The sequence below is a fragment of the Macaca mulatta genome, chromosome 18, assembly GCF_049350105.2.
Source record: "Macaca mulatta isolate MMU2019108-1 chromosome 18, T2T-MMU8v2.0, whole genome shotgun sequence".
Taxonomy (NCBI): Eukaryota; Metazoa; Chordata; class Mammalia; order Primates; family Cercopithecidae; genus Macaca; species Macaca mulatta.
Window position 1 is genome coordinate 77,699,248 of NC_133423.1, and position 21,836 is coordinate 77,721,083.

At 42.5% G+C, this 21,836-nt stretch overlaps 1 long non-coding RNA gene across 1 annotated transcript; it reads right to left on the minus strand.

Moving 5' to 3' along the window:
* Window positions 1–10,427: 10,427 nt before the first annotated feature.
* LOC144336385 (uncharacterized) lies at window positions 10,428–12,259 on the minus strand. The gene is made up of 2 exons (XR_013408128.1): window positions 12,143–12,259; window positions 10,428–11,517 (listed from the first exon to the last, which is right to left on the minus strand). It is a non-coding gene; the product is annotated as an uncharacterized LOC144336385 (long non-coding RNA).
* Window positions 12,260–21,836: the final 9,577 nt, after the last annotated feature.

Here is a 21,836-nt window from a genome sequence, read left to right on the forward strand (position 1 = left end):
TGTTTCCTACTAAAGCGAGAGAAGCCAGGGCTGCCACCCAGGGGAATGTGCTGCAAAAGGTACCAGCAGAAGAGAAGCTGGGGCTGGGATCCAGCACATGGACATTAGGCTGATTTGTATCCAAGAGGCTGCATACACCCACCCCAAATGGGGCACGGGTTTCTAATTCATTCACCCAGAGGGGAGCCTTTTGCTTTTTCTAATACAAAGTTGCCTGATAGGCCAGGAGAACCCAGTTACATGTCATTAGCCCTTCAGTATACTTTAGGTTATTTCCTGTAAGAGATGCAAACAGTTGTACTGAGTACTGTATAAAAGAAATAATTTCTTAAGCCAGTTTAACCTAGCTAGCGTAGGTCAGAAGTAAGCCTGCTCGATCTTGGGCTGGGTTCTGAGCTGGAAATTGGAAGGCTACCTGGCTCCTGTGGCACTGGAGGCCATGCCAGCTTCTCTTGGTCCCTGCCTGGTCCGTGGGCCTGAGGTTGGGAAGCTGAGAGCCAGGGAGAGAACACAGGTTTGCAGCTGGAGGTATTTCAGGGTATTTCAGGCTCAAAGCAGCAATGCAAAATCATCAGTTCTCCACTGGACCTTTGCAGTGTCCCTCAGACCTGGTAACGGACACAGGAAGAGGAAGCTGAGCAGCCACCAGACTGGATGACTTCAGAGGACCTGCATTGCATTGTAAACTCCACAGAGTCAGAGAGCAGGGAGTTGGCACATGGTAGATGCTCAATAAATGTCTGTTAGGTGAATGTGTAAGTGAATGAATGAATGGTGGAGCAGATAGCAAATGGTCTCCAAAGAGAAGGCCAGAACCTCCACAGGATACAGTAAGAGGGAAGAGTGTAGGGTTGGGAATAGGGAACAAAGAACTCCTACTCAGGGTGGGAAGTTCAGGTTCCAAAAATTCTGCAGGACTGTTTTTCTTGTTGTTATCATCACCTGCACATCTTCCCTCAGGGGAGTATTTCTTAGAAAGCAATTCTTATACTGATAGCCAGCAAATAATTAAGTTGTTCAGAGCTTGAAAAGTTTGTTCTCAGGCCGGGCACGGTGGCTCAAGCCTGTAATCCCAGCACTTTGGGAGGCCGAGACGGGCGGATCACGAGGTCAGGAGATCGAGACCATCCTGGCTAACACGGTGAAACCCCGTCTCTACTAAAAATACAAGAAAATTAGCCGGGCGAGGTGGCGGGCGCCTGTAGTCCCAGCTACTCAGGAGGCTGAGGCAGGAGAATGGCGTGAACCCGGGGAGGCGGAGCTTGCAGTGAGCCGAGATCGCGCCACTGCACTCCAGCCTGGGGCACAGAGCAAGACTCCGTCTCAAAAAAAAAAAAAAAAAGTTTGTTCTCTGACTAATTAAACTTTATGTATCTAGCTGTTCATTGAACATGATTCTAACGTTGCACTATGAATATTACCACATTATGGGCCTTAGGTTCCATTAGATTGGCATTAGTACCACTCAGGAACATTTTTATGATGTGTAAACCCCCAAGACAAATGAACCTGAGACATACGTAAGCATCCCATAAAACAAACCCTGTTAGACTTTGATTTTGAATGTTTTGTGTTCACAGCTAACATGATAGCATAGTACCCTTTTGCCCAGAACATAAAACTTGACAAACAGCCTATGGGAATGCCATCCATTTATCAGCATGGGATGCACTGGAAAAATGTAGCTATAATATATACAGTGTGGCAGTTGAACGTAAATAGGTTTTATAGCTGCAGCTGTGACACATCCTTCAGCTGAAATCCTTTGACAATTCTGAAAACTTCAAATGTCAGTTTGTCAGTGTCATTTAAGAAAGGGTCTTTGAGAATTTACATTTATTTAGAGAACTGATAGTCAGATAATATATGAGTAATGATTCTTTAAAAAAATAAACAGGCTGGGTACTGTGGCTCACACTTGTAATCCCAGCACTTTGGGAGGCTGAGGTGGGCGGATCACCAGGTCAAGAGATCAAGACTGTCTTGGCCAACATGGTGAAACCCTGTCTCTACCAAAAATACAAAAATTAGCTGGGCATGATGGTGTGCACCTGTAGTCCCAGCTACTCGGGAGGCTGAGGCAGAAGAATCACTGGAGGGCGGAGGTTGCAGTGAGCCGAGATCATGCCAGTGGGCAGCTGAGTGAGACGCCATCTCAAAAAAAAAAAAAGAAAGAAAGAAAGAAAAGAAAATAAACAAAATGTGCTACGCACTTTCAAATGTCAAGCATATACTGTAAAATAGAATAATATCTATACAACGTATGTCATATACTTTCAGAGCAAGTCGAGAGGACAAGCTGTTTTCCTATCCTTTCTGTTAGAGCTGGCTGATAATGCATGTCATTTTAGCAACTTTCTTCTGCATTCAAGCAATTCCTGCGTCCTTGGAAGGCTGCCCAAAGACACTTACCTGTCCGCCAGCCCAGCCCAACACTCTCTTAAGGCAAAAAGACTCATTTGCCATATTTCAACCTGTCAAATTTCCTGTCCTGGGTTATTTTTAAACAATTGAGGGTGGGTGCAGGTGCAGTGACTCATGGCTGTAATCCAAGTGTTTTGAGAGGCCAAGGGAGGAGGATTGGTTGAGGCCAAAAGCTTGAGACCCTTCTGAATTATATAGTCAGATCCTGTCCCTACAGAAAAATTACAAAATAGCTGGGCATGGTGGTGCATGCCTGTAGTCCCAGCTACTAGGGAGGCTAAGCCGAGAGGATACCTTGAACCCATGAGTTCAAGGCTGCAGTGAGCTATCACTGTGCTACTGCATTACAGCCTAGGCAACAGAGCAAGACCCTGTCTCTAAAATAATAATAATTTTTAAAGGATGAGATTGGTTGAGGTTACCAAGGAATTTTGAATAACTGAATCATAATGTACTTTATAAAATATAATGAGGAGTCACCAGAAATATTTGTTACATTTCCAGCTAAGGGTTTGAAATTAAAGAAGCTTCCTTGGCAGGGGCTATCACCTTGAGAGTTGCAGTGTGACAGTCAGATGGTGGACAGTGCACTGGACATCCCTTGGCAGCGTGGAAGGGTGGGGCAGAGTGGCGGGCCTGCAATCCTTGCCCATACGTCACCCACATCTATGTCTCTGAAATCTACACAGTAGCTATATATTTCCCAAGAGCAAGATTTATTTTTCAGATGTCAGAACTGTAGTTTAAAAAATAGGTTTTTGGATGTATAAATCATAATATAGTAGTTAGAGTTGGCTAGAATCTTGCCTTCCTATTAAAAAAAAAAAAGTCAATTCTGAAATACAAGCTAACATAAAAATATACAACACTGTGTAAACATGGTGTACTGAAATCTGGGTAACTGGATCTGTTGGCTGCCTGCAAAGCACAGAAACTTCTCTCTGAATCATCCAGTGCCTCATGAATGTGTGTGCTGCAGACAAGCCAGAGTCATTTGGGGCAACTGGCGTTTTAAAACTCGAACGGGAAAAGCTGTGGCTGCCACAAGCCAATCTCCCACGAAGGGGTAAGCAGAACTGAGGATGGAAAGGGATTGCCAGTGAGAATGACGGGGGAAGAGAAGGAACACAGATTGAGCGCTTAGTGCTCAGAGGCTTTAAATACCTTATCTCATTTCTCTCCCCTGATAACCCTACAGGCTAAGTTCTATGATTCCTAACTTACAGATTAGAAAACGTTGCCTCGGAAAAGTTGAATGGGTTGCCCAAAGTTATTCTCATAGCTGAACTGGGCACCTAGGTTTGAAGATTTCTCTTATTAACAACTCCGGAGTTAGTCCATTTGGCCATCCTGTGTCGACGGAGAAGAGGAATCTCAGCACATTTGGGGTTAGTGGGCGCTTCCTCAGGACCAAGCTTTGTGTTAGACAGCACAATTTAAATGAGAGATGAGGCTCAGTCCCTGAAGAGGCCAAGAGATTGCAGCAGCGGTTCTTCATCCCAGCCAGAAACTTCCGAATCAGACCCATCCTTCTTCCTACAGCTATAACCATTGTCCAAAGACATCTAAAGTCACAGCTTAGATGACTGTGTAGTCATAGCTGCCATGGAGTCAGTGTTTAATTTGTGCCGAGTGTTAGGCTCTTTAGAGACCCCAAAGGAAATAAGGACAAATATATCCAAAAATTGAACCATGGGGCATTTTGGAATTTACTGCAGTATAATAGGAAACATGTTTTTATTTTCTAATGACAGTTTGGTGAATTTCCTTATGCTCGAATATGCAGCATCTAGACAATGAACATCTTCAATTGATCTACACCGCCAGGACATAACTTCCTGCCCAGCATGGAGCTTGGGAAAGTCAAACCCCCAAAGGAGGCACCATGGAGAGCTTTTTATCCACCTACTACAGAGAAAAGAAAACAGCTTCTGGAGTTACCATGGATATGGCCCAGTCGCTGTTTTGGATAGCAGATTAGGTTGATAAGAGATATACTGAACACAATTATCAATGATTTCTGGAGTTTTCTGCTGGCTACCCTTCAAACTCTGATTTCAAGGGGAAAAGTAATTTCACCTTTTCAATGTTGTTTATTCAACCAGGCCCGGCAAAGGGATTAGGAGGCGACTTGATATTTACATTCTAACTGCTCATTGTGTTCACAGTTCCCCCATTGTGTTCTGGCGCTACTGCAACTGCTTACTTTCTAATCAATGTTTTTCCTCCAGGACTGTTTTCTCTTCCTATCTACTGAGAAATGATATTGGTTTCCCTCAATAAGATTCTGTTACCCCAAAGTCATCAAAGGCAAGCCAAAGCTGTACTTTCATGAAGCCTTTAAAAATATTCTGAGGATGTTTCAAAAGACTGAAGAGATAGGGTTGAGAAAGTGAAGTAAATATAAGATTGAAACATTAACAGAAACACTCGTGCCTGTGAGAAGGGGAGCTTTGCCGGACAGGGCCCCCACACCGGTGAATATTCCTTCTATCAGCTGAAGAAGGTCCTTATCATAAGACCTCCGCCTCCTAGCCTGCTTGGTTAACTGAGATGTCATTAATCCACCCAATAAATGATCACCAAGAGTGTCAGCAACCAACCTTCCTGTAGACAATGAGAAATGCCGGGGAGAAAGAGGCTCCTTAAATATACAACCTTTCTGTGGGCGCCACGTCCTCTCCTTCCCAGCACCCCACCTGGCACAGACACTACCTGGCAGCCCTCCTGTGCAGCTGCTTGGCCACCTGGTAGCTGAGGGCTTAACCAGCGACCATTTGTTTCCACTACATCCCGAGGTAACAAGGACAGCAATGCCCAAGGGCTCAGTGCCAACACAGAAACAACACAGAGAGAAAGAGAATTGCCACTTTGTCGGAAACCGAAGGCCTCCCTGGAACTCCTGAACTCTGTCGGCACCTCCTGAGCAGCACTGAGCGCATTCTGCTCTGTTATTTGAATTATTTGTTGAGTTTATAAATTCTTGTCTTACCCCACCCCTGGTGCCCCTTCTTGAACAACTACTGATTAACTTTTTTTCCTTATGCCAGTCCCTCTACTGGGCTAGTGACAGAGGAATGATAAATAGTGCTTGTCTTGGAAGATATTCCAGTTGATGAAACAGATGCTATAAGCCAGCAAACAATACAGTATGATGGCAATTGGGGTGAGTATGAAGTGCTTAGAATCAGAGAGGAGGACGGGAATAATTGTTCATTGGATTTCATGGAAGCTTGAGCAATGAAGGGAGGTTGCTCTCCCACTGGTGTGTAACGATGGCTTTCCTGGGATGACAAGCAGGCCAGCTATGCCTTAATATGAAGGCTAGGTATATCATAGATTAGTCAGAGTTCTCCAGAGAAACAGAACCAATAAGGTATCCAGTAAGAGATTTATTATAAGGTATTTGCTCACACAATTATTGAAGCTGAGAAATCCCATGATTGGCAAGCTAGAGAACCAGAAAAGCTGGTGGGGTCGGCCTGAGGAGTCTGAAGGCCTGAGAGCCAGAGAGCCAATGGTGTAGATTCTAGTCTGGCTTGGAGGACTGAGAACCAGGAGTACTGAGTGTAGGAGATCAATGTCCCAGCTCGAGCAGTCAGGCAGCATGAACTCAGCTGCTCCACCTTTTTGCCCTGTCCTGGCCCTCAGTGGATTAGATCATGCCCACACACACTGGCACAGACAATTCATTTCCTTGGTCTACCCATTCACATGCCAATTTCTTCTGGAAACAGTCCCACAGACACAACCAGAAATAATGTTTAACCAAATATCTGGCCATCTCGTGATCCAGTCAAGTTGACACATAAAATTAACCATCTTACTAGCAAAACTCAAGTTCTTACCTTAGCGTTCCCACTGTGTAGTGTTAAAAAAAAAACATAAAGTGGCGAACAGGCTTGAAGAAATCCCCTTGCACATGAAGCCAGTTAGACCCGGAAAGCTTGACTTGCAAACACAACTACAACTTAACATGGGCTATTTCTTATAATGCCCGTCTCAGAGAAAAGTGAAACTTAAGCTCAATCAATTGGAAGTCATCAACTAACCTATAATTATCCAACTTGGGATTGCCCAATGGGATAGACCAAACAAGGCAACTATACAGAGATGTGAAAAGGTCAGTTCACTTGCCCACGGTCACACAGTCACGGAGGAGCAGAGCTGAGAATAGAGCCGGTGAGCCCCCAGGCCTGTTATTGACCATTACTTTATATGGCTTCCTCACGTTCACCGTAACTAGCCATGGATGGGCACTGTTAGCTCCCTACAAAGATGTGGCCCAATAGGAAGCTTCACTCTAAAATGCCCATAAGGAGAAAGTAGGAAGACTATTAGCTGAGAGGGTTGCCTGGAAATATTTTATAGGAGCTGGAATAAAACCTAAAGAAAAGATGGAATCAGAGATAAAAAGAGTGTTGGAGTGCATGAAGTAGAAATACCAGGAGAGAGAACTGGTGGAGCAGGCCTAGAACTGAAATATGGCTTCAGATCTCAATTTGAAAGGGCCAACTTGGTAGCTAGGGGACCTTAGTTTCAGGAACGAGATAGCAACCTGCACCCGGCTGTCTCTGATGTTGGAGTGACTAGAGGAAGGGAATCCACCTGGGCTGCAGCAGGGAGATGAGGTCCCCTCATTGTAAAGAGAGCATTCCAGAAAAGGCAGGCTCAGCGGAGCTAAGATGACCCTATTTCCTACTGTCTTTTAAAAAGCGCTGAAGAAGCTTTCCCTTTCCCAGTGGTAAGTGACAAAATCAAGCCTGATGCCCAGGGCTGTGTGATTCCAAAACCCACATTCTCCTTCAAGCTCAAGAGTAGCAGAGATTTGTCAGTTTTTGCCAATTTGACAATTTTGATGCAGCCATGTTAGAGCACACAACAAGGAACTTGGAAGCTTATGGCATTTATTTTCAAAAATCCAACAAGCTCTTCTATTTCTGTAGACTGTATTCATTTTAAAAGTCATGTGGATGATCATGGAGTTATTTTGCTATGTGTGTACAACAAGACTTGCAATCGGGACTACTTAGGAGAGCAACACAGTCCTGTGAGCTGACAGTGAGCCTGAAGGAGACTCAAATCTCATACCAGCTTAAGATTTTTTAATCAGAGACAGCGAACTAAATTCAGGTATTTTAGCAACACACTGTTCAGTAATGCTCACCAAAAAGTATAGAACAAATTTGAGGAGGAAAATATTGGCGTTTCATTTTGTCAGAGTCCCAACATAGCATGAAGTTTCAGCACAAAGCTTGGTGACACTGGCATCCTTTGCATCATAAATTGCAGAGACAGGTCCTGACACATCCTTCCCAATAAAGAAGTCCTGGGTCCAGGCTGTCTTCCAACATTAATGAGGCTCGTCACCACATAGCCGCAGGAGACAAAAGCAGATGTTGCATCTGGTGGGAATTGAGGGAGGGCATCCACCATCAGGACATGTGGAACACCAAGATCATTGTGCTTCTCTTCTGAAATGGTCTCAATCCTTCAGGAAAGAAAAACTATCTTACTGCACCATCTGAGAAACAATCTTTGGCAAACCAAAAGGACTAAGTCTAAGTAGAACTTCTTAACCTTAGCTGCACCTCAGAATAACTTGAGAAGCTTTAAAAACTACCAATGCCTGAGTTTCACCCCTAGGGCCTCAGTTATCTGTCAGGTGTGACTGTGAAGTTGCACTCAGAAGCTCCATGTGTAATTGAGCTCTGGGGAAGTCACTGTCAAATTTTTTCAGGGAAGAGCTTTGTGGAAATTCACCAGTCTGAGACACAAATGAAAGAAGTATTGGTGTCTGGGTGAAGTGATCTGCCTGGACCCCTTCTGTCAATGCACATTGAGATCACAATCATGGTTAATGTCTTTAAAAAATGACGGACACAAGCAGCTTTTTTTTTTTTTTTTTTTTTTTTTTTGAGATGGAGTCTTGCTCCGTCATCCAGGCTGGAGTGCAATGGCGCGATCTAGGCTCACACTTCAGGTTTGCGTGCATCCTCACCAAGTCAATCTTGTGTTGGATTTTATAGTTTCCTCTCTATCTTTTCCACTGCCATGTAGAAAAGGCACCAATGTGGGCCAGATGGTTCTGGGCTGAGTTTCTCCTCCACCATTCATTACCTTGGTGACCTGTCATGCATTTCCTCACCTGTACATTTCCTCACCTGTACATTTCCTCAACTGTACAGTCTGACTCTTCCAAGATGGGATCAACCTAAGCTGAGTGTTGGGGAGGGTTCTCTGTAATTCTAGGTTGCCTCTCATTCCCTTCTCTTTGCTTCTCTCCAAGCCAGAGCTCGTTCTGAGACACCCCGGTCATTGTACGTGTAAGGTCTTTTGGGTATAGTTTCTCCAGCTTCACCTTAAATGTCCCACTGAAATACATGCCAGGCGGTGCTGTCAGCCCTACTGGTAATCCACTTGATTTGCGTTTGCAGAAATCACTCCAACTTCGCCCATTCTCTATACGTGGTGGCCCTCCTCACATTCTTTAAGCTCTTCCAACTGAAATGTGCCCTCTTGGGCACAGCATGTACTATGGAGCTGCATGCATTCTTACCATTCCAACCCAAAGCAAACATCCCATTTTATAAGCCCTACTGTGCAACTCCCCAGTTTCCCCATTCTTGCCTTTCCTCCCTTCCCTTTCCCTAGCATGATAAGAAGTGTGTATTATTTTCTCACACATACTTCTCTCCCTGTCCCCGTGCCTGCCCCTTTCCCCACAGAGAGCTACACCAAGACTGTCCTTCCCTGAGCGACCTTGCATGCTGGGCTCCTATCGCAGGCCCATGGAGGAAGAGGCTCTAGGAGAGGCCTGCATGGAAAAAGACAAAAGAACTCCCCCAGTGCTTTCTCCATCCTTAGTTTTGGTACAATATCTGCTCCTCTTCCCAGCAGAAAAGATAAGGAACATCAAAGTGGACAAACTCAATCTCATAGCAATTGATTTTTGTTGAACTCACTTTATCCTTGGTCTTACTATATCATCTATTAAAAGATTTTACCATTTTATGTCAAAAGATCTAGTGACTTTCAGGCAATTATTTGGGCCTAGGTATTTCTTCTATGGTAAAGACAACAGCACATTCAATAGTGCAAACCAAAACAATCATAATACCATTTCACTTGTCAGCTACAAGGTCATCATCTTAATCTATATGCTTTTCGCGTACGTAAATAATGACAAGAAAACATTAGGAGCAGGGTGGATAGCAACAGATTTTAAGCGCTTTCCTCAAGCAATTTTTCATATGGAATATTCAGTTAGATTTCCAAAGGAAATGAGAAAATAGGATTCTTGCTCTTCAAAACTAATGGCATTACACAATGGTTTACTTCTTAATGTTTTCCATGATGATTTATATCTCTCTTCTTAGGGAATATGCAAGCTCCCCAAGAAGAAAGGGCATAGAACAAAAAAGAGCTCATATGGATGACTCTTTCAGTCAGATTTCATGATTTCCCAGCAGGCAATACTTGGTTGCAGGCTTCCTGTCCTCTACACAGCTCAAATTACTTTCCATGTTCCCGAACCTCTAGTAGCACTAACTTATTGAACAAACCCCTTGACCTTTCCTTTTCCTTGACTTTAGACTCCCTTCGTTCTCACCCTCCCATGCCATTCATCCCTACTTATGAGCTCCCATCAGAAGCACTTATCTCCCAATCAACATTTCTTGAGCATAACGAGGGCCATGACAGTGATGTCATTCTTTGATGGACAGTGATGGACTCTTGGGGTACTCCCCTAAACAGACCCTAAGACCACCATTTGAATGCAAGTAGTTCATTTGGGAGGAAATCCCAGGAAACACAGTAGGGGAGTAGAGACGTAAAACAGGAAAGCAAAAGAACCAAAAAATAACATTCATTATCAAGCAAATTACCACTTTGAGTAATTGGAGCATAAATCCTTCTGTTGGAGTACTCTAGGAGCTACATTACACAGTTGTTATATCTGAGGGATGAGGGAGCTGGGGTATTTATACAACCAATTCTCACAAGCCATTCAACCTTTTTATTATTAATCCCTTAGCATTTCTAGATTACTGTGTGGAGATGGCAAAGTGGATTCCTTTAGCTGTTGAAGACCCTCAAGCAGAGAAGCTCAGGGGCTTATAGATGGAAATCTAGCAAGTGTGCACTGACACTGTAAGAACAGGGGCATCTGGGCAAGACATTGCAGGATCTGCTGCTGCCACTGTAGGCTTACTTGCATGAATGGGTTCCTCCAAATGCTTTGCTTAAGCCCAGCTAGTGATGGCAAATATATTTCATTTTGTGTGTCAATTTCAATTAGATTACTGGAGGCTTGGCTGGGAAAGATTCTAAGGTTATGTTAAAGGTTAGCAGGAGAGAGGATCTATGGTTGATCAGAGATCTCTGTGAAAAGACAGTTGGATGAAGACTGGCAATATCTTGCCAAATATTTGGCATCCCAACTCTGGAATTACTCCCGAAAGTACTGGGCAGAACCAAATGTGCTGAGGGTCTAAAGAAAAATGAAAATGCCAAAGGAGAAGTGGGTCAGTGATCAGGCCTGTCTTAATCCATTTGAGTTGCTACAACTAAAATACCATGACCTGGGTGATTTATAAACAACAAACACTTATTTCTTGTAGTTTTGGAGGCTGGGAAGTCCAAGATCCAGACACTGGCAGATTTGGTGTTTGATGAGGGCTTGTTCCTCATAGATAGCACTTTCTCGCTGTGTCTTCACATGGCACTAATCCCATTGATGAGGGCTCTGTCCCCATGACCTAACTGCCTCCTAAAGGCTCCGCCTCCTAATACCATCACAACGGAGGAATTGGGGGAGGTTTCAACATATGAATTTTGGGAGGACACAAACATTCTGCTGAAAATAGAAAATACTCGTAACTTGTTGGAAGTAGGAGACTAGATTAGGAGGAGTAGAACAACAGCAAAGACTCTGTTGAACTCCCACCCCCAGCCCCACAAAGCAAAGTCCCTGCTCTCCTTCAGAGAGGCCAGAGGGAGCTTTGTCCCTGTTCCCCCATTATTACGCTGGCTGAGCTTCATCGTCTGGGCTTCTGAATACCAAGTCTGGGCAGAAGTGGGAAAGCTTGCCTGGGGGAAAAAGAAAATGAATCAGCCTGAGCAATAGAACATTTGACATGAAGACTGAATATTTCATGTGATTTTGAAAAGTTCAACCTAGGATTTTCCCAGGTTGAATATTAATTAATGTATTCATTTAAGCAATACTTAGTGATCATCTGTTATAAGCCCCCCATTATTGCACGCTCTTAAAAACTAAAAAGATGAACAAGGCATCAAGGCATAGTCCAAGCTAGGGGAAAAGGCAATAAAAACCTTACCAAGAAGGTGAAGGAAGGGTAGTGTTTTTTTTTGGAAACAGTCTTGCACTGTCGCCTGGGCTGGAGTGCAGTGGTACCATCTCGGCTCACTGCAACCTCACCTCCCGGGTTCAAGTGATTCTCCTGCCTCAGCCTCCCAAGTGGTTGAGATTACAGCTGCGTGCCACCATACCCAGCTAATTTTTTGTATTTTTAGTAGAGACGGGGTTGCACCATATTGGCCAGGCTGGTCTCGATCTCCTGACCTCATGATTCACCCGCCTTGGCCTCCCAAAGTGTTGGGATTACAGGCATGAGCCACCACGCTCGGCCTGTGAAGGGTAGTCATTATGGGCCCAGACTCTCTGGGCATTAATCCTAAACCCACCACTTACCAGCTAGGTGACCTGGAGACATTTATTTCATCTCTTTGTGCCTTGGTGTCCTCCTTGGTTCCGCTCTCATGGAATTGTTTCGGAAATTATATCTGTGAACATATCTGAAACTAGAACGGTGCCTGATGTGTAGTCAAACTCAATACATTTTATCTTTTTGCTTTTCCTATGAAAGAATGGATTAGGAACATCTCATTTCCTAGCTGAAGGATCAGGGAGGCTACGAAGAGTTACTGTGTTTAAAATGGGCACTGGAACACAAACAGTTAACCAAATGAAAATGGGAGGAAGGCTCCTGGGGCAAATAGCAGGCCATGTGCAAAGAGACAGAGGAGGGGAGGCGGGGATGTCCAGGGAGCAGCATCTGGCTGACTGCCACATGTAGGAGGAGTGAGTCTCACACTTGCTTTTTCAGAGACGGAAAATAACCAAGGATTTTCAGCTGGACAATGGCATGACCAAAACTGTACTTTTTTTTTTTTTTTTTTAAGATGGAGTTTCACCCTTGTTGCCAGGTTGGTATGCAATGGTACAATCTTGGCTCACCACAACCTCCGCCTCCTGGATTCAAGCAATTCTCCTGCCTCAGCCTCCCGAGTAGCTGGGACTATAGGCATGCGCCACCACGCCCAGCTAAGTTTGTATTTTTAGTAGAGACGGGGTTTCGCCATGTTGGTCAGGCACGTCTCGAACTTCTGACCTCAGGTGATCCACCTGCCTTAGCCTCCTAAAGTGCTAGGATTACAGGTGTGAGCCACTGCCACCAGCCAAAACTGTATTTTTAAAGTATGATTGTGGCAAAAGAATCCATGAGTATATATGAATTGCTATAAAATCCTCTCACCTGTTTCTTCCTTTCTAGGTTTATCAAAAAGTACTGAATCTAAAATGAAAGCATACTAACTCGTACTGCCTAATTGAGTCAATTCAATCTGAATCCATGCAGCATCTATCCCATAATATCTCTGACATGGCTGGGAGCCACTCTGGACCCCAGCTTTTTCTCTAGGCTGCAGCCTGACACTCACCTGGGTGGATGGAGCAGAAGGCCACGTACACGGATTCCACCCTCTCTTTGTCTGCGGACACATGCAGAAAAATCAGCACTTTCATGTACGAAGTTAGTGAATTAGTTTCAGATTGGGTCAGTACTAATAAGGGATAGAGCTGAGTGCTGTGGCATGTTAATAAAGCCCTGACACTCTTTAAGGTCATGAAGTCAGGGATGACTTCTCTGAGGATGTAATTGCTAAGCCCAAGCTTGAAGGAAAAGAAGCCATAGGAGGAGCCAGACAGGGGAAAGCACTTCAGCATGAGCAAAGGACCTCAAGGAAAACACCAGAAAACAGGCCAGTGTGGCTGGAGTGAAATGAGGGGAGAGCCCTGCTGTTTTCTTCTCTGCTTGTTTACATGTTAGAGAGAATGAGAATATTCCCCGCATTGTTCGTTTCTCTGCTGAAAATAGAAAATACTCATGATTTCATGGAAGTATGAGACCAGATTCGGAGGGGCAGAACAATGGCACAAGGTCGTGGGCAATTCTAAAATAGAGTGGAGAGCCCGGCCCACCCCAAGGCCAAGGCTATCCTTCAAAAGCATGACGGGTCTGAACATAAACAAACTGAACATCGATCACTTGGGCCTATTTTGGGGCATGGCTCCCTCTTCCTAGGCGGACCCCCACCCCATCATTCAGCACAGATTAAGACACCAGAAGAGAAATATCCTTAGGGTTGCATGAGAAATTACCCCCTAGATCTCTGCTCATATTAGTGTGGAATCTTCTGACCTTAGGACCAGAAAAGGCCATAGGCAAACTTCTAGGGGTCACTTATCATTAGGAACAACCACAATAAAATCCTTTCAGAGAAATGAGTTGTCTTAACCACCAGAGAAGAGAGCAGGGAAATACGAACAGACTTCCATCCACCCTTTTAGGCTCTTTGGCTGGGTTATGAAGTAAATTAACGTAAGGCAAATAAACAAGAGGAAAAAGACAATTTTAATTACATATCCCTGCTCAGGAGGCCCAAAAAATATGAGACTCAAAGAAGGGTCAGATGATTGAAGCTCACACTGCATCCTGAGCTATAGAAAAGAATAGGAGCTTGAGGCTCCTCCTGGTTTTTAGGGGGCAGGGGTAGGGGTGACAAGTTATGGGGAAGCTATGGGAGAGTAAGAGGAGTTGTATAGTGATTAAGGTTGTCCTGTTATTCAGATAAAAAAAAATCTCAGGTAATAACTGTTGTCTCAGAGCAGCCTTTGGAAGAATAAGTGACTGCCTAGGAATGGTGTCAACCTCTGGCCAAGCTTAGGCTTCTTTAGCGTCTATTATCAGCTTTGGGAAATGTCCTCTTGCTCCTTCTCATGCTGCTGATCAGACTGGCAATCAGAGAAGCGGTGGGGACTAACATTGGTTGGACATCTACTACTGTGCCAAGGACTTTACTTGTATTATTTCATTTATACTTTATATCACCTTTATAAATTTAATTTTATTTTATGGCTAAAGAAACTCAAGTTCATAGAGCTTTAGTAACTTGCCAAAGCGTGCACAACTGATAAGAAGCAGAGTCAAAACTGGATCCAGATCTGTGTAACCTACCAAGTCAAGCTCTTTCCAAAAATGTGCACAGGTTTTCTGCCAATTTAAAAACATGGTGTTGGAACTAATAAAAAACTCAGTAAAGTCACAGGATACAAAATCAACATTTTTCACAGAAACAGAAGAACAATCCTAAAATTTGTATGGAACCACAAAAGACCCCAAATAGCCAAAGCAATCCTTAGCAAAAAGAACAAACCTGGAAGCATCATGTTACATGTATTGAAAATATACTACAAAGCTATGTTAGCCAAAACAGCATGGTGATGGCATAAAAACAGACACATAAACCAATGGGATGGAATAGACAGCCCAGAAATAAATCCACGTACTCATGGCCAATTGGTTTTTATGAAGATGGCAATAAGAACACACAATTGGGCAAAAGACAGTCTCTTCAATAAATATTCCTGGGAAAACTGGATATTCACATGCAGAAGAGTGAAATTAGATCCTAATCTCACACCATATACAGAAATCAATTCAAAGTGAATTAAAGACTTAAATGTAAAACGTGAAACTGTAAAACTACTAGAAGAAAACATATGGGGAAAGCTCCATGACAAAGGTCTAGGCAAAGATTTTTTGGATATGATACCAGAAGCATAGGCAACAAAGGCAAAAATAGACAAATAGGATCAATTCAAACTAGAAAGCTTCCACACAACAAAGGAAACCATCAACAGAGTGAAGAAATAACCCATAGAATAGGAGAATATATTTGCAAACCATGCATCTGATAAGCGACTAATATCCAAAACATGTAAGGAACTCAGAAAACTCAATAGTAAGAAGACAAATAACATGATATTAAAATAGACAAAGAGCCTAAATAGACATTTCTCAAAAACAGACGTGTAAATGGCCAACAGGTATATGAAAAAAATGCTCAGCATCACTAATGAACAGGAAAATGCAAATTAAAACCACAATGAGGGCCAGGCACAGTGGCTCACGCCTGTAATCCCAGCACTTTGGGAGCCCAAGCCCAGTGGATCATGAGGTCAGGATATCAAGACCAGCCTGGCCAACATAGTGAAACTCCATTTCTACTAAAATACAAAAAAAAAAAAAAAAAATAGTGGGGCGTGGTGGTGTGCATCTGTAGTCTCAACTACTCAGGAGGCTGAGGCAAGGGAATAGCTTGAACCCGGGAGGCAGAGGTTACAGTGAGCTGAGATTGCACCACCGCACTCCAGCCTGGCAACAGAGCGAGACTCCATCTCAAAAAAAAAACAAAAAACCCACAATGAGATGTCACCTCACATCTGTTAGAATGGCCGTTATCAAATAGATGGAAGGTGACAAATGTTGGTGAGAATGTGGAGAGAAAGGAACCCTGTACACTGCTGGTGAAAATGTAAATTAGTAGAGCCATTATGGAAAACCGCGTGGAAGTTCCTCAAAAAAGTAAAAATAGAATTACCATACTAACCAGCAATCCACCTACTTGGGTATTTATCCAAAGGAAAGGAAATCAGTATATCAAAGAGATGCCTGCACTCCTACATTCATTGCAGCACTTTTTACAATAGCCTGGATATAGAATTAACTTAAGCGTCCATCAGTGGATGAATGGACAGAGAAAATGTGCTGTATATACACAATGGAATACTATTCAACCTTTAAAAAGAAAGACATTTTGTCATTTGTGACAACATGGATAAACCTGGAAGTATCATGTTAAGTAAAATAAGCCTGGCACAGAAAGACAAATGCCACATATCCCAACTTATATATGGAGTATAAAAAAGTCAAACTCATAAGAAGAGAGGACAAAAATGATAGTTACCAGAGGTTTGGGGTGAGGAGGTTGGGAGATGTTGATCCAAGGACACAAAATTTCAGGTAGGCAGGAGGAATAAGTTCAAGAGGTCTATTGCACCTCATTTGACTGCAAAAAATAAGAACACATTATGTATTATTACCTTGAATATTTCTGAAGAGAAGACATTAAGTGTTCTTACTGCAAAAAAAAAAAAAAAAACTGATAAGCATCTGAGGTAATGCTCATATCCAACGGCTTGAGTTAACCATTCCACAACGTGTACATCTATCAAAATGTCATGCTGTACTCCATAAATATATATATATAAAATATTTACTTGCCAATTGGAAAATAATATAGAATAAAAGAAAAACATGGTGGTAAGAACACAAACTGTGGAATCAGGCAGCGTAAATTTGGGTCCCTACTCTGTCATCTGTTAGCGGAATCGACTTGGGCAGATAACTCAACCTTCTGTGTCTCAGAGGTGTTAGCTATGTGTATCGAAATAGGGCTGTAAATAGGGCTTTCCTTAAATAGGGTGGGGATAAAATGAATTAGCTAATATTGTAAAGCACTTAGACTACTGCCAAACACATAGTAGGTGATCCATAAATACAAGCTGTTTGTAATTTCTAGTAACTTATGAAAGAAAAACAGTAGTTACCATAGAAGGATTCCATGGTTTTATTTTCACAAGCATTTCTGCACTGGCTGTCTAGTATAGCTAACAAAAAAGTTTTTGGTTTCTACCTTAAAGTCACAATGTCTTTTTTTAATGTCACAAATATTATTAATCAAAATTTGCCTCACCACTTAATTTCCAATAATATAATAGTTAAGAAAAAGATGTAGCTACTTAATGCTATATTAAACATTTTTAAATAACATGAGGACTATGTAGCCAAATGGAACTACACTTTCAACATAATAAGTGAAAAAAGGAGAAGTGTAAAATTATGCAAATACTATGATGACATGTGTATGAAAAAAATAGACTGGAAGGAAAAGACCAAAATTATAACAGTCTTTATATTAGTAACTTGAAGTTATTAATATTTCCCTTATTTTCCAACATTTATTGTTATGTGACGTGGCTACATCATAATAAAATAATGCACCATCCCAAGACATTGCTTACTACACATTAAAACAAACAAAACACCCATCTATAATCTGTTATAACAATTTCAATTTTACATGTATGCGAGAGGGTGAGCTTTGTATAAAATAAAAGGCTAAGCATGTTCAGGAATATCACAAAAGATGAACAAAAACCTTTTGAAAGAATAAGAATCTAAGTCCTTCCATTAAAAAAAAAATACATTTTCCTTAACAGCTAAAATTGGCGGTCTGTGTTAAGAAAACACTAGAGAAGCCAGGAGGAAACCTGAGGCTGCTTACAGTTCCACTGTGGAAGCACTTCTGACAGATGGAGGCTTCCTTTCCCCCTCTATTTCAGGCCTGCAGGAACTCTGAGCAAATCAGGGCCAAGGTGCCAATGTGAACCTCAGCCTGCTCCCTTCCCATGGCTGGGTCCCATGACTCTACTTGACCCTTAGACTGAACAGGGCCCCAGCAGATCCCAAGATCCCTGCAGTCTCACTCCAGCTATTCTTGTCTCATCCTTGTCATGCCTTCTGCCCTCCCCATCCTTCCATCTCCTCCTCTGTCTTCCTGTCTTTGGACATCAGTAGGTCAGTTCATGGATGTCACTGGACATAGACAAAAATGGCCACCTACCATTGCTGGGCCAACCAGTTGCAGAGGGACTGAAGGCACTTTGGGGTGGCTGATCATTGTCCAGCATGGCAGCAGGGCAGCCGGGAGCTCAGACACCTGCTTGTCTGATTTGAATTCACAGCTTCGCCATTTACAAGCAGGCTGACTTTAGACATGCCAGTTCAACTCATGAAGCCTCCATTTCTCCATATGGAAAGCTGGGATGATCACGACAATATCTATTGCATTGTGTTCCTGTGAGGAATCAATGAACTACTGTATGAAGTATTCGCATGGTCAGTGCTCAATGGAAACTTTTAATGGCAATTTCAGCTCAAGCTTCACCCCTGAGATATTATTATTCTCTGCAAGTCTTTTCTGAATCCTTCCGTAGCCTTTGAGCCAGTTCCTTCCCTCCTACTCATCCTCCACTTCCACTGAACAGTATGTGAGTCTATAACAGCAGAAAAAAAAGAGAGCCTGATAAACTTCTCTGTTTTCATATGTAGAGAACGACACAGCCTTTATCAGGAGCCTGGTGAGAACCACCATTCCATCCTGTCTCAGCCTGAGTCTTTATTTTCATCCAAAGTGATTAGGCAACCATACAGTCTTTGCTACAAGTGGTGGATCAGAAATACAAACCATATTTGTCAATAACACCAAAGTCCACATATATTCCAAATATTTGTGTGAATACTTTCTTTTGTTTCCTTTTCTTTTTAAGAGGATTGATTGAAGCTTCAAGGAATGAATGAGGCATCAGCAGAAGAGGAACAAAAGTCACATAGGCTGCTCCTAAATCCTGGTACCTCTCAAATCACACCACCTAAGAGAACTTTGAGACATGGAGGGGCAGAGGGTTCTCTCTTCCTTTGTCCCGTGTGCAGCCCTGCACCTCCAGGGTACAAAGTGGGAGGCACCCCCACTGTGGGAGGGAGGGAGCAGGCCAGAGAGAAAGCCCAGGCATCTCTTGGCCACCTTGATTAATGCAAATAAAATTTCTGTGGAAATCTAGTATAAATCTTTGTAAATTGGATCATACTGTCAGTTGACATTTAATTTCAACAATGTGTTCCACGAAGAGAAAATAAATTGGCCCTGAGATCACAAAGGAATTCAGTAAACCACTTACAATTGTAAATTTAGCCAAAAAGTATTAGAAAATGTTTTAACACATTCAGTTGAGTAAAATAATGATAAAAAATAGAGCAGAGCAGAAACCACCAGAAACTGTAAATGAAAAGGAATAAAACCTCATTTCACTGGAACAGCTCCTGGGATTTAAGGGTGTAGATTTCTTCTTTTAATGAAAATTACTCTCAAAGTTCTATTCTTTGAACAACTCTTCTCTACCCGCAGTTCTCAGTGGATCTATCTCATCCACCAGGCTCTAGAAACATCAGCTCCTCCAGCGTCAAGCTCTTTTCCCTCCTGTGTGATCACAACTTATTTTTTTAAACAGGTATTTAACCTGCCACCCATTAATAGATAAGTATAACTAAAGATGTGCATTTATCTATGCTGATTTAAGTCAGTGTTGCTGAAATATTTTTGCCGAAGTCATCAGAAAAGCATCTCTAAGCAAACCCCCTGAACATTATTATCATTCTTGCAGCCTGTGTTCTATTAGAGAAAGTGCAATTTCCGCATTCCACTTGAAAATAGAACCATTGCGCTTTTTGTTACAGAAACATTTTAAGTTACAAGTTATATTGCTTTAATTTCTCCCCCACCCTCCCACATTTTTGAGGAAAATTGATGCCATTTATCCTGTGGACTGCTTCATATCCCAGAGGTCATGTAAGAAACAGGACAATAGGCAGCGAGTTCAGTGTCAGGAATGTCAAGCACGGAGGATCCTATCCTTCCAGCTATGTTCCAACAGTCCGTTGGAAAGTGGAGACTTATTTATTTATTTCTTTTGAGACAGAGTTTCGCTCTTGTTGCCCAGGCTGGAGTGCAATAGCACGATCTCGGTTTACCGCAACCTCCACCTCCCCTGTTCAAGCAATTCTCCTGCCTCAGCCTCCTGAGTAGCTGGGATTACAGGCATGTGCCACCACGCCCGGCTAATTTTTTGTATTTTTAGTAGAGATGGGGGTTTCTGCATGTTGGTCAGGCTGGTCTCGAACTCCCGACCTCAGGTGATCCACCCGCCTTAGCCTCCCAAAGTGCTGGGATTACAGATGTGAGCCGCCATGCCTGGCCAGTGGAGACTTATTTTAAAGGGAGTAAATTTAAAGGGACATCCTTTAGATGTGCCACCTGCAATAGCATCAGGTATAAAGGTGCAGGTCCTGAAGTACTGTGGCTGTGCCCACAGCGACAACACAGGAGAGGAGCAGTGTCCCCGCTCCACGAGAAGATCATGGGAATGTCACCAGGACAGAACTGCTGAGGAAAGTATCTCACTTCGTCTATGTTAGCCTCCTCGGGGCTCAAAGCAAAGAATGAGCAATATGTAAATGAGGACAAGGAATGATTAATCCTCAAAGTTCGACTGCCTTTTTCCAAAATTGTCTCATTTCTTGGATATTTGCCCATTAGACCTCTGTCTTCTTCTTCTTCTTTTTTTTTTTTTTTTTTTAAGGGTTTTTCATCTTCCCTCCTTCATCTCTCCCTTTTCTGTGGGAGCTCTTGCCATCCTAGCCAAACACACACAAAATGCTCTGGAGAAGGAGAACGTTATGTCCTTCTAGAAGGATCCATGAATTTGCCTCTTTTTGAATTTCAAATACTGCAGCTAGATTTGCAAACCTTTTCAAGGTCATTGAGTTCTATTGGCAATATTTGATCAGCATGTGGAAACACCCCCTAGGACCAAATGTTATCAACCGAATGGAATTCCAGCGACTATGATATTTCAGCTCTGACGAATAAAGAGGTGGGGGAAGGCAGAGCGGGGAAGAGTTCTTTGGGGTCAGTAATTACATGATAAGCCTGGGAAAAGGCTTACTCACATCTAAGAATCATTCAAGGGAGAGCTATAGTTTCGGCCAAGAGATAGAAAGATTTGAAAAAAAGATATTAACTTGAAATCCTTTACTTAAAATGAAATAAACTGTATTTGACATTTGGAAACTGCTGCTCCAGCAAAGATAAAGGCACTAAGGTTTCCAAATGGAAGGTTGAGATAGAATGTGGAGGCTTCCTGAGATTCTGAAGTATCATTTAGAAACTAGGAGCAAAATCTCAGATTCTTGGAAGATGTTCAGTAAAGGAAATATTTTTCTTGGCACAATGTGCTTCATTTTTCTTAAGAGAAAAATTAGAAAAAAAGAACAGGCTGAGGAGGGCCAGTTTGCATAAATGGGGCAGAGGCTGTAATAAAAAATAAACAGTCCAAACTCATTTCTTTTGGGCCTCAACAAAGCAGGAGACAGCAAACAAATAAAAATGAAGAAAAGTAATTTGGTCGGAAAATATTTGTTTATTTTAAATCAAAAGCTGTATGAATATTTTTTAGATATTAAAAAAATTATTTCTTTTTAGATTCACGGGGCACATGTGCATTTCTATCACATGGGTGTATTGCATTGGTGCGGATTAGGCTTGTTACATATCTGTTACTCTAATAGTGAACATTGTATCCAAGA